Source organism: Chlorocebus sabaeus, chromosome 6 (assembly GCF_047675955.1).
Source record: "Chlorocebus sabaeus isolate Y175 chromosome 6, mChlSab1.0.hap1, whole genome shotgun sequence".
NCBI classification, from domain to species: domain Eukaryota; kingdom Metazoa; phylum Chordata; class Mammalia; order Primates; family Cercopithecidae; genus Chlorocebus; species Chlorocebus sabaeus.
In genome coordinates, this window is record NC_132909.1 from 49346251 (window position 1) to 49363171 (window position 16921).

Genomic DNA, 16921 nt, shown 5'->3' on the forward strand with positions numbered 1-16921 from the left:
GCTTGGGGGCTCCCAGGGCTAAGAGCAAGAGAGAGTCCATGTGGCCTTCACACTGAGAAGCCAGCACTGGCCGGAGGCCGGAGTGAATGCCCCGGGGTGGGCCGCTGGTCCGATCTGGAGCGGGTAGTGATGGGCTGGGGGCCGCTTATGTCTCCCTCATGTGTGTAGGTCCCATTGCCTTTAACCGCTGATTGGGGAAGCTCATCATCTTTGGGGGTGTAGAGAAAGAGAGCCCATTTGCTTTATCTGGGCCCCTGGCCTGGGGAGACCTGGTCTGGACACTTTCAATAAGAAAGAGCAAGAGCAAATGAGGTGGTGGGTCCATTCTAGACCACCATGTCCAGCTTTTCCTACCCCAAGTAGCCGAGAGGGAACACCAGGAGAATCAACACCCATGTGGACATCTTAGGTAGGTAAATGCCTTTACTTTTTTTTTTTTTTTTTTTTTTTTTTTAAATCAAAGATCCAGAGGAAAAAGGTGAAGTCCACATTTTCGTCTGTGGAGATGCTATCAAAATGCAGATCTTCTGTGTTTCTTTAAATCCCTGCCTGCTTGAAATAAACCTTGAGGAGGGCTTAACATCTATTGAGATGTAGGCAGGCAAGGGTGGGTAATTAGTCGGGCTTTCTAGCAGTTATCTAAGCATGACCCAGATTCCAGGAGGGGGGACACACCCTGCTGCCCAGGCTCGCTGGCCACCATGCCATGCCCAGATGTGCTGCTTCTCCGTTCGGTTCCAACCCATTGCCCTCCGTGTAAAAATGAACCGGCTGAATGGATCCCTGGGGCTCAGGGATGAGTCCCCCATCCCTTTTGTGCGTGTTTTTGCAGTTACAGACTCAACGGGGCTGGGCCCTGTGTGGTCCCCGGGGGTTGCTGTTTGAGGAGCATGGCGGGTGGTAGGGGGACTCACTTCAGGGGAGTTCAAATTTGAGCCTGGCTCTTGGACCCTGGGTGCTGGGATTGCAACAGAGGGCACTGAGGTTTTGGAGTGTGTGAGTGGTCTACTTTGAGGGTGGGGAAAATTAAGAAGTTCAGCAGAGGCGCTTTTGAGGGAAGCATACCTCTAACTACGATGCCATCTCCGTTGGTGCCCAAGGCAGGGGACCAGGTCTTTGCTTCCTAAGTTTCAGCCTGGTTGAAGAGCCTGGTTCTTAAGATTAGCAATTCCTCCCCATCCCAGGCCCACTGAAGTGCTCAGGGGTGGTGTAATTACTCTGGCCATCAACAGAGTGAGGGGTGGGAATGCCTTGCAGGAGGGCAGGGTATTCATGCATGCACACCCAGTTAGCTCCAGGAGTGAGAGGGCTTTGCTCGGCTCACAGGTTTCCTCATTGAAAATGGCTTTAGATCGCCTTCTGGAGCCTGGATTTGGAGACTTCTAAGAGGAAAGGAAGGAGGTGGGGAGCCCTTCTGCTGTGTCCTCAGCTTACCTCTGTCCAGCCTGAATCCTGCAGATTGGAGGGCTGTAGGGGGAGAAGGGGATTGCAGCGGCCCCTCGGAAGGGGGAATCGTGGGAGAGGGAGGCAGGTGAATTGCGAGTTTTGCTTGCCGCTTCATCTATTCTTTGGCCAGCTCGCCCAGGGCTTTCCTGCACTTATGATGAGTTTGTGCATTTTGTTCTCTGCACGCTGTTTTTGTTCTCTTTGGCCCGAGGTAACAAACACATTATACAGCCCTATTCTGGAAGGGAAAACTGCCCACCCCACAATCTGTCATCGAGCTGGGGCGTCCAGGACTGAGCTTTCTCTGTCCTGGATGGAGCGGAGGGCGGTGGCGGGGTGGGTGGGAGGGTTGGAGATGAGAGGGGATGGACAGAGACCTGGAGGGGAAGGTAGTGAATAAAAGAATTCAGGCCAGTGTAAAGAGAAACACCACGTGGAATGTCAGAGTCACGATACCAGGGCAGAACATTTTACTTTTTTATCCAAATATTTCTACCATGAAAAAAGAAGTTTAAGCATATCCTGAGAGTGGAAAAAAAAATGTGTGTAGGTACTTATTCTGAACTTCTAGAATAAAGTAATATACGTACAGGCAAGTACATATATTCAGATTCATAGATTTTTACAAAATGAACACACCCACGCATCCAGCAGCCAGGTCCTGATCAGTGCCCTGGAAGTCCCCCTCCCTATACCACCTCCTAGTCGCTCCCCCAACAAGGGTACTGCTCACCTGACTTCTAAGATTCATTTTGCCTGTTTGAAACATCATGTAAATGGAGTCACACAGTACGTTCTTTTGCCGCTGTCTTCTTTTGCTCACATCTGTGTGTGTGACTCTGCCACAGTCTATCCGTTCTACTGTTGATGGGCATTTGTGTCTTTTCTGTTTGTGTCATTGGGAACATTCTTGTGTCTTTTATTATTTTTTTCCACAGTTCTCTTGGATAGGAGTGAAATCATCCCTGCTACTTTTTGATGCGTGTGTCGTGGGATGCGTATTTCGAAATGGTGTTGACTAAGGGTTGCAGGTCGATATGGAAAGCAGGTTCCTCCCTGTCTTGTGGAAGAGAAGTGAGTGAATGATCCACGAACTTGGCTGTAGGCTCACAGGGCCTAAGAGTGGTACTTCCGAATGCAAATTCCGGCATGGTACACTGGTGAAGGATGCAGTCTTGCTTTCTCCACACTCAGGGCAATTTGTCACTATGATTTCTTCCTCTTTCATCCCTCAGTGGGTCAAACTTGAAGCCATCAATGCGAATTAAGAATCCTCATTTATTTCATTTTTCCCCTTTTCCTAAGTGAGAAAACTCAAATGGAAGTCTTTGATGTTCAGATTTACGTTACTGTGTTTTTCTCATGCCAGGCAGCAAGCCGTCTTGACCGCATACCTTGGTTTCATGTTTGCATTGATTGGAATTGTGATTCAAATAGGGCCATGAGGGTCTCTGATGATTGGTGAAGAGCTCAGATCTGTCAGCTCAAAAAGGAGCATCTGTCAACCTTCCTAGAGTTCCCTCCGCACTTAATGCCACTCACTCCTTCTACCAAGTGCCAAGGTGAATGTCATCTTTCCAGCCCTCCCTGAGCCACCAGGTCTGCCACTGAATATAATGTAGAAACTCAGGCCATTGCAGGAACACTGGAAGCAGGTCTGTGTTTTATCACGCAGAGTCTCTTGAATTACATGTAGAATTCCAGCTTTTCATCCGGTTTGCAGAAATCTTAACAAGACACCTAAAGTCACATTGACATCAGGTGACATCACTTTGACATCTGTGGACATTGGCTGATTGGCACTCCTCTCTCTCTCTTTTTTTTTTTTTTTTTAAAGAAAAGCTCTCTAAAGAGAAACTTTCTGCATGAGAAGTGCTGGGATACATAGGAGCAGGTTATCAGACTCTTGGTCTGTCCTGAGAGATAGAATGTTCTAGAAGGTACTGTTGTAGAGGGCAGGATGGTGTCCCTTGCATGATCCTTGCTCTAGACCGGCTTGGCTGGTATTTCCAGAGGAGCAAAATTCTGCAAAGTAAAATTTAGCATGATTCTTCCACTGGGAGTATTTTCAAAAAGGGTGCAATTTCTCATCCACAATTCCCCAATCCAAAAAGCTCCAAAAACCAAAAGACAAACTCATATAGAGATAAAACCTAACCTGAACTGACTTCAGTTTGAAGTCTTAATTTACAGTTTTCATTCATTCCACTTGGTGTGCATTTGAGTATGTTTTGCAGGAGAAATGTTAGATGTGCTTGATGATGAGGTGCTGCTTCAGCTCCTGACTGTGAGGTCTGCATTGTAGTCCTGTCAGACTTTCAGATGCATGGAGATCGACTTGTTAACAGGATGTTTCTGGTCCAGCAGGGTTTGGGTGGGGTCTGGGATTCCACTTTTCTAACTTAGCTTCTAGGATTCCCCATGTAGCAAGTTCATGGGCTGGGGTTGGAGTATCCAGGTTAGATCATAGAGACATTTTGTTATCATTTTTCTTTTCCTTAAAAATCAGGTTTATAGGGGCCAGGTCTGATGATTCACGCCTATAATCCCAGCCCTTTGGGAGGCTGAGGCCAGTGGATCAGGAGGTCGGGAGTTCGAGACCAGCCTGGCCAACATGGTGAAACCCTGTCTCTACTAAAAATATAAAAATTAGCCAGGTGTGGTGGTGTGCGTCTACAATCCCAGCTACTCAGGAGGCTGAGGCAGGAGAATCGCTTGAACCTGGGAGGCAGAGGTTGCAGTGAGCCAAGATCGCACCATTGCACTCCAGCCTGGTCAATAGAGTGAGACTCCGTCTCAAAAAAAAAAAAAAAAGTTTATTGAGGTATAATTTATTTGTAGCAAAATTCACCCTTTTGACATACTGGTCTGCGAGTTTTGACAAATGGATGTAGTTGTAGCCACTACCCAAATCAAGATATGGAACAGTTTTGTCAACCCTAAAATACCCCCATAGTGTCCCCCTTGAGTCAGCACCCCACTTCCCCAGCCCCTTCAAGCTCTGATCTGTTCTCCATCCCTACAGCTTTGCCTTTTACGGAAGGTCGTAGAAATAGAATCTCACAGTATGTAGCCTTTTGAGTGTGGCTTCTTTTACTCAGACTTTGAGATTCATTCATGCTGTTGCCTGTGACACTAGCGCCTTCCTTTTTGGTGTTGAGCAGGATTCCATGATATGGATGGACCAGAGTTTGCTTCCCAGCCGAAGGACATTGGAACGCTTCCAGTTTCGATGATTATGAATAGAGCTGCTATAAACATTGGCGTACGGGTTTTAGTGGGAACATTTCATTTCATACATTTCATTTCTCTTGGGTAAATTAACCCAGGAGTGAGATTGCTGAGTTGTGTGGTAGGTGTATGTTTAATTTTATAAAAGGCTCTCAAACTGTTTTCCTAAGTGGTTGTACCATTTTACATTCCCGACTTTGCGATGCCTCTAAAAGCCCTGGGTTCTGAACTCCAAAGCGTATCTGGCCTCGATGGCTTAGGATTAGGGATGTGGATCTATGGAAAGCAGTGGAAGTAGTAGTGTTAAATCCCAGTCAGAGAAATAAGAAAGATTAAGGATGTCATCCAAAGCTATGTGCCTGCACTAGAGAGAGAGAGAGAGAAGGGGGTCTCTTGGATGGGGTTCCACCCCTCCCTGGTAGTTCTACCATTCCCCAGGAAAAAGTCAAGCTCTGAGGCTGTGAGATCTGTGATCTTTACCCTGTTCTTCACCACTGCAACCCCAGTGTGCGGGACAAAGCGGGCACCCCATAAACGTTTGCTGAGTGAATGAGAAAAAGAGCCTGTCTTCATCCATTAACTAAATTGTACAACATCTGATCTACCCTTGTGCCAACGTTTTAGCATTTTGGTGGGTTTTAGGTGCAGGGGTTTGAGAGACTGTCCATGAGATGATCAGACCAATGGAGGTTTCTGCAATGTTAGTGCTTGAGTAGATTGGATGCAGTGGCCCCTTGAGAATGAAGTCTTTTTTCGGGGACTTGGAGTGGGAGGCATCTGTTGGGTGCGTAGGGCTTGTGTTACCCCCTCCCTGTTTCCCCCCCAGTAGCAAGCACATATATACACTTTCTCAGCAATAAAAAGCACCGCCGGGAAGGTGGACGCCATCCAGAGATGATCAGAGCCTAAGAGCCGTGCAGTAACGCATTTCCGAGAATGCCAGCTCAGCTCCTGAGAAAAGGGCCGGATGGTGCCTGCCCTGAAAGAGGGCAGAGAGGAGAGGGAAAACACTCCAGACTCTGGGTCAGACTGGCCTAGGTTCATATTATTCACCAGCCATGTTATCTTGGGCACCAGAGCCTCAGTTTCTTGACATGCATGATGAGGATATTCCTTCTAGTAGCATCTCCCTTGGAGGGCTCTCAGGAGATTAAATGGGGTCGTGCGTGAAAAATGGCCAGCACAGTCTCCAGCGTAGAGAAAAACCCCAAAATGTAAGAGCCGTAATACCAGGGAGTCATTTTGTTTCCAGTGTTCTTTTTTTGGAAACTTTGGCTAGAAACGAGGCTTTCTGGGTAGGAATGCGAGCGAAGCGCCACCCCTCCCCCCACCACCACCAACGACTGGCCAGTGTGCATTGATTAACCTGAGTGTGGCACTCTTTAAAGCCACCTTTGGACATTTTGCATTCTCTGTTCTCTCTGGAAGCTTTCAGAGGGAAAAAAATTCATGGCCACTTGACCCATTTTTCTATTCCCTTGGGTCTAAGATAAAATTAATTCTCTTTCCTCCTTTGGTCCCTCCCTCCCTCTGTGGGTGACAAGGTGAGGCAGTTTTAAAGTATATAATTAGCTTCCCTTTTCATCTCTTCCACACCCTGTCTCTTCCTTTGGGGCTGGTCGAGAGTCCAGCCCAGGATGGCCACCCCAGGTGTCCACTGCAAACTCGACAGAAGAACTTCACTCAACTTTTGGGTTAGAATTTAGGTACCTCCCCTCCCCTTCCAAACTTTGGTCTTCCTTCTCCTCACTCCCTAAAAAAATAGGAAAAACAAGGAACATTCCTGGCGAGGGAACCAGATGGGTGGGCACAGCAACTTGGGTTTCAAAAACCACTGGGCCTCAGTTCTTAGCTGAGTGGGGTGACCCTTCAGCCAGGGTTGCCTGGGACTATCCTGGGTTTAGCATCTCTGGAAACTCACAGTCCTGGGCAAACTGGGATGCTGATCCCCCTAATGGTGAGTTCTTAACACCTGAGAGAGAAGAGTGGTGCAAGAGACGGTGCCATTGACCAAGAAAGGGAGAGAGTCAGTTACTTATTCCCTCTGAAAAGCCAAGACTCTTTATTGGAATGAATGCAGCTTTTAGAAGCCGTCTTTAAGGCAGCTAATACAAGAGAGATTCCAGCTATGAAGGGAAATGCCTGAGTTAAGTCCGGATCAAGTTTTGACATCTCGCTTCGGTCAGACATGGCTTTATCTGCCGTTCAGACTGGGAGCAGCCGTGAGGCTTCCTTGAAGGTGCCTGTTGCTAAGGCTGCACCTGCAGTTAGAAATGAGTAGCCTCCCAGCCCCAGCCTCCAAATAACAGTATTCAAGAGTCCCCTGTCTGGAGTCATGAGGGAAACCCAACTTAGTCACCCACTTGCCAGTAAATAATATTCACGCTGTTAAGTTCTGTTCTCATTTTAGGCCTATGTGTAAAAAATATATGTAATTTTAAACTGATTTTTAAAGTATTTTCATACAGGCAGCATTTGCAGGAGGGCAAAGTCTGGATGTTGTTACCTTTTTGTAAAAGTGGATGGATTTGTCTTCAGTGAGACTCTGGGGCAGACTTAAAACTTGGCCTGCAGTGGGGTTACATGGATTCTGATCTTCCAGAGTCTGTCATGTTCTTTTATCTCCATGATCTTTATTATCTTGTTTATTGAGAATGATGGGCATAGTGTGTGTGGATGGGAGGGCTATGCTGACCATCACTGCAATGAAATGTGTTTGTGGCGTGCTGTGGCGTCTGCATAGGAATGTGTCTGTCTGATTAGTAGCACAAGGAGTGGAGGCTGTAAGGAGGAAAAGAGGAGGGAAGGTGATATTGGATGGAGGGGGAAGCATATAGAGCTTGGGAACAGGCCACCCTGGCTGCAAATCTCAGCTCCAGCTCCCAGTTGTGGAGCCTCAGTCTTCTCTTCTGTAAAATGGGGACAGTAGTCCGATGTCCAAGGAATTGTAAGAAGATTAAAAGATTCTGTACCCAGAAAGCACATGGCATGTATAATCATCCTGTAAAGTAGCCAACTCAATGAATTTTATTTATTTATTTATTTATTTAGAGTCAGAGTCTCACTCTGTCACCCAGGCTGGACTGCAGTAGCATGATCATGGCTCACTACAGTCTCAACCTCCTAAGCTCAAGGGATCCTCCTGCCTTAGCCTCCCGAGAAGCTGGGACTATAGGTATGCACCACCGTACCCAGCTTTAACAATATAAATTTAACCTTCCTTGTTTCTGAGCTTTTTCATCTTTTGGGACTTGCACTTTTTTCCTCCCACTCAACTGTGTATGTATATATATTTCTTGAGATGGAATTTTGCTCTTGTTGCCCAGGCTGGAGTGCAATGGCACGATCTTGGCTCACCGCTACCTCCGCCTCCCAGGTTCAAGTGATTCTTCTGCCTCAGCCTCCCCAGTAGCTGGGATTACAGGCGCCTGCCACCATGCCCAGCTAATTTTTGTATTTTTAGTAGAGACAGGGTTTCACCATGTTGGCCAGACTGGTCTTGAACTCCCGACCTCAGGTGATCTGCCTGCCTCAGCTTCCCAAAGTGCTGGGATTACAGGCGTGAGCCACTGCGCCCGACCCTCAACTGTATATTTTTAAGATTCATCTCTGTTGTTGAGTGTAAATGTTGGTCTTTTACTTTTCTCTGCTATATAATATTTCATTCTGTAATAATACAAATAATTTATTCATTCATTTTCCTGGGCAATGGGCATTTGGGATGTTTCCAGTTTGGGGTGGGGGATTGTTCATTTGTTTGCTGTTATGAACAATGCTGCTGTAAGGAATCAATAATTTTGAATGAATGAATTCAAGGTGTTAATTTTAGTCTGTGTACTTGGAAATCTAGCTTCACTTAGAATCAGCTGAGATTCATCCACATTTATGGCAGGAGCTAAGCCATTTCGCAGTTTACTTATCATTTTCTCTAAGAGGCTGGGTCAACCAGTTAGCTCTTGGTCCTTCTTGTATTCTGAAAGTTAGAACCTGTGGTTTAGACACTGGCAATTGATATGGTTGTAGAGAAGCAGCATGGTTGAGTTGAGAGCATGGATTCTGAAGCTAGGTGGCTAGGGTTCAAATCCCAGCTCTGCTAGTCACTGACTGCGTGACCTTGGGCAAGTCACTTAAATGTTCTGTGCTTCAGTTTCCCAGTCTGTCCCAATGGGGATCCTAATAGCTCCTATCTGGGAGGATTAGATGATTTAATATATCTGATGTTTAGAATGGTGCCTGACACTTAGTAATCACTACATGTGTTTACATATGGAAGAGTGGATAGATGGATGGACTTATGTGGGTGGCCATATTTGGGCTTCTCTGACCCAGTGCTAAGAATAGCGTGTGGCACATAGTAGGTGCTGCATAAGTGTTAATATTCTGCTCTTCCTTGCCAAGTCTCTCAACTCCCTTGATCTCTGTTATTTTTGGTGTCTACATTGTTAACCCATTCTTCTGAAAGATCAGCTCAATCACGGTTGCTCCAATATATAAGCCAAGGAGAACACAATCACAAGGTCTCATTGATTGTCCATTCTAGAATTCCATGATTCCTAGGCCCAAGCAGGATTTTCCCCACCTCTCAGCAATCCTTTTTCCATGTTTCTAATCTCCTTTTTTTCTCATTTGCTATGCCCCAATGCCAGACTCTCCAGTCTCCCCACAGCTTCCCCTTCCTCTAACCATACTGTCTCTAGCCTTTGCCTTCTCCCTAAGGGCACCATCTTTGAAGACATCAAATACTTCAGAGCAGCAAATATAGGTTAGCTTCTGTGAGGGTGTTACAGAGACTTGGAGTGTTTGGGTCTTACACAAATTGGAATTGTCAGAAATGTTTAGAGACTTGAGTTGTCTCTGAAAGAGTTGTCAGAATGCAAATTTTTGACTTGTGGCCTGTTTCTGATCACAATGCAGTCTTTTAAATTATGGATCATAGCTGGATGTTTGTGGTTTAGGGGGGATGGAGGCGTCCCCTGCAGTTAGTGTTGGATGGCTGGGTGAATAGATGGATGGATGGTTAAACAGATGCATGGATGAGTGGATGGATGGATGGGATGAAGGAAAGAAGGAAGGAAGGAAAGGAAGGAAGGAAGGAAGGAAGGAAGGAAGGAAGGAAGGAAGGAAGGAAGGAAGGAAGGAAGGAAGGGTGATTGGATGAGTAGGTGGGTGGATAAGTAGATTGGTAGATGACTTGATGGGTGGGTGGACAAATGGATGGGTGAATGGATGACTGGATGGATGGATGAGTGGATGGATGGATGGATAGATGGATGGATGACTGGATAGATGGATGTGGATGGATGGATGACAGGATGGGTTGGTGTATGAGTGAATATATGGCTGGGTGAATAAATAGGCAGATGACTAGACTGGCTTGAGGGGTGAAAATAGGGATGACTGAATGGATGGGTGGATGAGTGGATGACAGATGGTTGAATGGGTGGGTGGATGGGTGGATGTTGGATATAAGGGTGTATAGAAGGGTGGTTGTCTATGTGTGGATCTCTCTGATATTTGGTGTTCTGTTTGACTTGGGAATGACCAAGTCTCTCCGCTTACCACCTTATTTGTACCTTTTCCAGTATCAAGTGAATTTTGCATGCTTTTGTAAAAATCAGTAAGATTGTATGCTTAGGACTTTGGGAGGCCGAGGCGGGTGGATCACAAGGTCAGGAGATTGAGACCATCCTGGCTAACACGGTGAAACCCCATCTCTACTAAAAATACAAAAAATTAGCCAGGCGTGGTGGTGGGCGCCTGTAGTCCCAGCTGCTTGGGAGGCTGAGGGAGGAGAATGGCATGAACCCGGGAGGTGGAGCTTGCAGTGAGCTGAGATTGCGCCACTGCACTCCAGCCTGGGTGACAGAGCGAGACTCCATCTCAAAAAAATATAAAAATAAAAATAAAAATAAAGATTGCATGCTTAGGTTTTACTTACGTAATTAGAAAGCTCCTTGAGGGTAGGGGACAGTGATTTGCCTTCCTCACATCCCCCAAAAGTTCCTGCACTATATCATGCATAAGTATTTAACTGAGTAATGGTGAGGAAAGTAAACAGTGTTATTGAACAAAGATTATTAACATTCTGGAAACACCTAGTTTTGTTTCAGCACTGGAACTGAAAGTAGAATTCCTTGGATTTTGCTCCACTGGTGGATAGGATAGTATGTAGTGGTGGACTGGTAGACTATTTCTTTTCCAAGTAGATTGGGTAAATGCCCCAGATTCTTACCCACTAGCCAGAGATTACAGATTACTGATTGATACGGTTTTTCTCTGTGTCCCCACCCAAATCTTATCTCAAATTGTAATACCCACATGTCATGGGAGGGACCTGGTGGAGGTGATTGGATCATGGGGATGATTTCCCCCATGCTGTTCTTGTGATAGTGAGTGAGTTCTCATGAGATCTGATGGTTTTAAACTGTGTGGGCTTCTTTCCTCTTTCTCCTCTCTTGCTGCCATGTAAGACATGCCTTGCTTTCCCCTTGCCTTCTGCCATGATTTGTAAGTTTCCTGAGGCCTCCCCAGCCATACAGAACTGTGAGTCAATTGAACCTCTTTTCTTTATAAATTACTTTTATAGCAGTGTGAAAACGGACTAACACACTAATGTAGCAGGGTCCTTTAAGGTCCCATGTGATCTGGTCCCTGTTTTGTCTTTGATCTCATGTCTTTCATTGTCTACCTTCCTTTCATTGTCTACTCTGTCTTAGCCCTGCTGACCATTTTTACTCACACACACGTCATTTGCATTATGTGACATTCCTTCTGTTCAGCATAAGGTATTTCCTCTGCCTGCATCATGGTTTCTCCAGGTCTCCCCATGGCTAACTCCTTCTCTTCATTTAGGTCTCAGCCCAAAAGTCACTTCCTCCAAGAGGCCTATCCTCTTCATTTACTGAACATCTAATGTACAAAAAAGAATATAAAATATATGTATACTCTCTCATCCACAAAAAATCTCTGAAGACATTTTAATGTATTTCATCCCATACCTTTTTATGGATATAAACTTTTATGAACACATTTCTATGCCACTAGGTATCCTTGAAAAAATAAGGGCCACCATGTATAGTTGCACAGGTTGTGCACGGCACAAAGATAGCATGTCACATATCATAAGTATCATGGAGCTTGTATGTCTGTTATTTCAGTACCCCAGCTGATAAAAGCTTAAGTATCTTGTTCTAGCAAGATGAAGCTATTATGATAATTTTTGACAGAGAAAGGGGTGTCTTGTTTAAGTTCACAATCAGAGAAAGGGGTGGCTTGTTTAATTTCACAATCAGAGAAAGGGGTGTCTTGTTTAAATTCATACAGTGGTGCTGTATGGGTTGGCGGCAACCCCAGAAAACACCGTTGTTAATATCTGATAATGTTCCACTTTATACCTGTATTATATTCATGTAACCATCTCTAGCTGTTTGTTTTGCCGTTATAAATAGCAGTGCAGTAAACATCTTTGTGTGTGAATCTCTGTCTAAGGTTCTGATAGTTTTTAGAATGAAATTCTTGTCTGTATATGGCACTCCAAGCCCATAATTGAAACTCTGTTGTTGCCACTTTCTTTGAATCTGTTGAAGGAATTTTGAGAACAGGTGACTGGTATATTCAGGATGTTGATGACAAGGAACAGAGAAAGAACAGTTAAATGGTTTGGAATTTTTCCTGGGCTGCATGTAAAGCAGTGCTTTTGAACTGGGAGCAATTTTTCCCCCAAGGGGACTTTTGGCAATGTTTGGAGACATTTTTTGGTTGTCACGAATGTAGGGGGAGGGGAGAAGATGCTACTGGCATCTGGCTGGTAGAAACCAGGGATGCAGTTCAGCATCTTAAAATGCACAGGACAACCTTTCTCAGTAAAGAAGCATCCAGCTCCAAATGTCAGTAATACCAAGGTTGAAAAATCTTGATGTAATAGATGTCATGGGTTTCTTCAAGGGGAGTGGGTGGATTTAGGGTTTTTGGGTGACTTAAATTGAATTTACAGTTTGTCTTCCTAGCTGGGTGTCTAAGCCAGCTTTCTGTGAACTTTAGATCCCACACAAGAAGCAACAGGCTTGCTACCGACAGATTCGTTGATGTAAATATAGATGAGTATATAGAAGGAAATCTCACCCAGAGTTGGAAAATGTTGGAATGAAAACTGCGGCGGCCTCCCCTTCTCTCTCCTTCTCCTTCTGTTGCCCAGTTTGAAAATCGTGCCTTACTTTCTTTGGTCTCCTGGCATGGTGAATGCTGCCGGTATGGACTGTGTTCTCTTGGTCCCCACACCCTTAGGAACGTGCAGGAGAGACACCTTGGAGTATATCAGCTTAGAGATGGAGGGGAATGGGGAGCAGTGTGTTCATTCATTCATAAATGTTGACTGAGCGCCTACTGTATGCCAGGCGAATGGGAGGAGGTGAGGGCAGGGAGGTGACAAGGGCGGCTTATTCTGGGCTTTGTGAACTATGGTGAGGATTTTGTTTTTTTCCAAAGGAAATGGAACAGCCACTCCTTTTCCCCCCCGATATACCTAAACTTTTTGATTTTCTTTTTTTTCTTTTTTTTTTTTTTTTTTTTGAGATGGAGTCTCGCTCTGTCGCCCAGGCTGGAGTGCAGTGGCGCAATCTCAGCTCACTGCAAGCTCCGCCTCCCAGATTCACGCCATTCTCGTGCCTCAGCCTCCCGAGTAGCTGGGACTATAGGTGCCCGCCACCACACCCGGCTAGTTTTTTTTTTTTTTTTTTTTGTATTTTTTAGTAGAGACGGGGTTTCACCATGTTAGCCAGGATGGTCTCGATCTCCTGACCTCGTGATCTGCCCGTCTCGGCCTCCCACAGGCTTGAGCCACTGCACCCGGCAACTTTTTGATTTTCATAACAAAAATGGGCTTCCTTTTGTGTATTTGCTTTGAGACCAGCTGTTTTTCTACCAATACTGATCACACTGCAGTGAGCGTCCTGGTAGAGAAGTCTTTGCACACGTCTGTCACTGTTTCCCTAGGACAGATTCCTGGAAATGGTATGGCAGGGTCATAGGTCAGGCTTTTGGGCCAGGTTGCAAGAAACAGGAAGTCTGTGCCCTTTCAAATTCCAAGGTCTCCTTTTCCCTGACCACGTGGCCCAATCAGGCTTACCCTCCCTTGATTTTACTTCTTCACCAATCAGATAAGTGAAAGTGGAATCCTGTTGTGGTATCGTGTGCATTTCTTTGGTGACTTAAGACACAGAGCATTTTCCAGATCTCTGTGGTCTGTTTGGGTATCTTTTCCTTTGTTTTCTCAGGGACGTTCTTCACCAGTGTCTTTGGAGGATTGAGCAAGGGTCTGTCAAAATTGAGGCGTGCCATGGCTCTGTATGGGGCTTGAGACAGTTCAACTTAGTGGAGGGAGGGAGGCTGTGGAGCCTGGCTGCCTAGGTTCAAATACCAACTTTGCTTATTTCCATTCATATCATTTTAGGCACATTGCTTAGCCCCCCCGGGCCTCCCTTTCCTCATCAATAAAAGGGGTATAACATTAGTGCCTGCCTCGTGGGGTGGTTGTGAGGATTCAAGCAGTACTCAGTGGGTGCTGACACACAGTGGGTGCCAAATAAAAGTCTGATGTATTAGTGTTATAGGCATCAGCCTCCTCCCTCCCCAATGCAATAGTGTGTGCGCGCCTCTGTGTACCTCTGTTGGTGCTGACAAGCCCTTTTTAAAATTTACTTTTAGAGGTGAGGTCTCACTCTGTCCCCTAGGCAGGAGCACAGTGGTGCAATCCAATCATGGTTCACTGCAGCCTTGAGCGCCCGGGCTCAAGCAGTCCTCCCAGCTCAGCCTCCTGAGTAGCTGAGACTATAGTTGTGCACCACCACACCTGGCCCTTTGACAGCCCCTTTATTTCAAAGCAAAATGGCAGCCACATGATTTATTTAGTGCAAGCTCTTCAAGCTTTAGGACCAGCTGCAACTCCTCTAACTGACCAAACAGGATTCCCCCTGTCGCCAACCCCCAAAACCTGATGAGAAGCAAGCAGATCATTTTCCACAATCATGACGGGAAGGCCCTTCTCTTGGCCCCTGCCCTCGCTCGTGTCAAGATTTCACTCCATCCCTGATGAAGGGGAGGCACCTTGTCTCAGGAGGACATGGAAACTCTGCTTTGTGGTGAATAGTTACAGTAACAGTAGCTCCTCTCTGTGGGGAGTTCACGAGCTGCTAAACTTTATGAGAACTGCCCTGGCAGTTTATGAGAACTTCATCCCAGCCCCCAGAGCTCACGGCATTTATTTTTGCCCCCGTTTGCAGATGTGCACACTGAGACTCAGAGAGCTAACACTGCTTGCCAAGGTCACACATCTAGCAAGTGGAGAAACTTTATGAGACAGGTGAAGGCACAGCAGGGATAAAACCCCAGAGGGAAAAATACTCAAGTTTTCTCTGGGAAACCATTTGCATTCCAGAGAGGTTGGTGTGCCAGTGGGCAAGAGATGCCATGGGACGATGGTCAAGGAACAGAGTCTGAGCTCAACCAGGACTAGGTTTCTTCCTTCCTTCCCTTTCTTCCTTCCTTCTTTCCTTCCTTCCTTCCTTTCCTTCCTTTCCCCTCCCTCCCTCTCTCCCTTCTTTCCTTCCTTTCCTTTCCTTTCCTTTCCTTTCTCTTTCCTTTCCTTCCTTTCTCTCTCTCTCCTTCCTTCATTTCTCTCTCTTTCTTTTCTTTTCCCTCCCTCCCTCCCTCTCTCTCTCTTCTTTCTTTCTTTCTTTCTTTCTTTCTTTCTTTCTTTCTTTCTTTCTTTCTTTCTTCCTTCCTTCCTTCCTTCCTTCCTTCCTTCCTTCCTTCCTTCCTTCCTTCCTTCCTTCCTTCTTTCTCCTTCCTTCCTTCCTCTCTCCCTTTCCTCTCTTCTCTTCTCTTCTCTTCTCTTCTCTTTTTTGAGATAGAGTCTTGCACTGTTGCCCAGGCTGGAGTGCAATGGCGTGATCTCAGCTCACTGCAACCTCTGCCTCCTGGTTCAAGCGATTTTCCTGCCTTGGTCTCCCAAGTGGCTGGGACTACAGGCACGCGCCACTAAGCCCAGCTAATGTTTGCATTTTTAGTAGAGGCATCTCATGACCTCGTGATCCACCTGCCTCAGCCTCCCAAAATGCTGGCATTACAGGCGTGAGCTACCACGCCCGGCCTAGGACTAGGTTTCTATTGGTGGTGTGGCCTTTGGGAAGCTACCTAACCTTAACCACTCTGTTTCATCATCTATAGAATGAGCAGTGTAGCATTTTCTTCCAGGAATGTTGCAAGGATTAAATGGATGGTGACTATAAAACATATGCGTGGCACATAGTAAATTCTCAGCAGGCTGTCATTGCTGTTCATTTACTTTCCTCTAATGACCAGCAAGCTCTTAATTTCCCCTTGGCATGGGCACTGGGATGTAGATGGACAAAACACAGAGAGAAATAAACACGCGGACAAAAATCCCTGCCCTGGTGTGGCTGATGTTCTGGGTGGGGAGAGAGAGAGAGAGTCCAAGGACCAGATAAACAGGTAAAGGATAGTTTGAGTGTGGTAAGTTCTAAGGCTCAGAAATAAAGATCTCCCAGGTGATCTTGGCTGCATTTGGAGGTGACAGGAGATACAACTGAGAAACTGAGACAGGAGGAGACCCAAGGGGAGATGTGGGCTTGATTTAGGGTGATCTGAGGAGTAGGAGAGGTCAGGGGCTGGTGTGGGGAGGCTCTGATGGTTCGGTCTGAGGAGTGAAGTAGGGATTGGTTGGGGAGACCCAAGGGGACAGGCGAAGGCCCCTGAGCAGGTGGCAAGTGCTGAGAAAGGAAAGGTGGAGGACCCAAGTGAGTTCCTAATTTCTTCGTTGCTCCCCTAAGGTGTTGGTCTCACCCTTGGCCATAGGTCTTGGGTCACTTACCGATGCAGACCGGGCCAGGCTCAGTGGCTCGTGCCTGTAATCCCAGCACTTTGGGAGGCTGAACCCAGGAGTTCGAGACCAGCCTGGGCAACATGGTGAAACCCCATCTCTACAAAAAATTCCAAAAATTGGCTGAGGGTGTTGGTGCATGCAGGTAGTCCCAGCTACTCAGAAGGCTGAGGTAGGAGGATCTCCTGAGCCCGGGAGACCTATGCTGCCAAATAAGGTAGTCAGTCGCCACACATGGCTATTGCAATTTTAGAAATTAATTACAGGCCACGCGTGGTGGCTCACACCTGTAATCCCAGCACTTTGAGAGGCCGAGGCGGGCAGATCACGAGGTCAGGAGATCGAGAC

The 16921-nt window shown here is 46.3% G+C and overlaps 1 protein-coding gene across 10 annotated transcripts in view; it reads left to right on the plus strand.

Moving 5' to 3' along the window:
• CACNA1A (calcium voltage-gated channel subunit alpha1 A) overlaps positions 1-16921 on the plus strand; it is a 429355-nt gene that overhangs the window by 124205 nt on the left and 288229 nt on the right. The window lies entirely within an intron of this gene.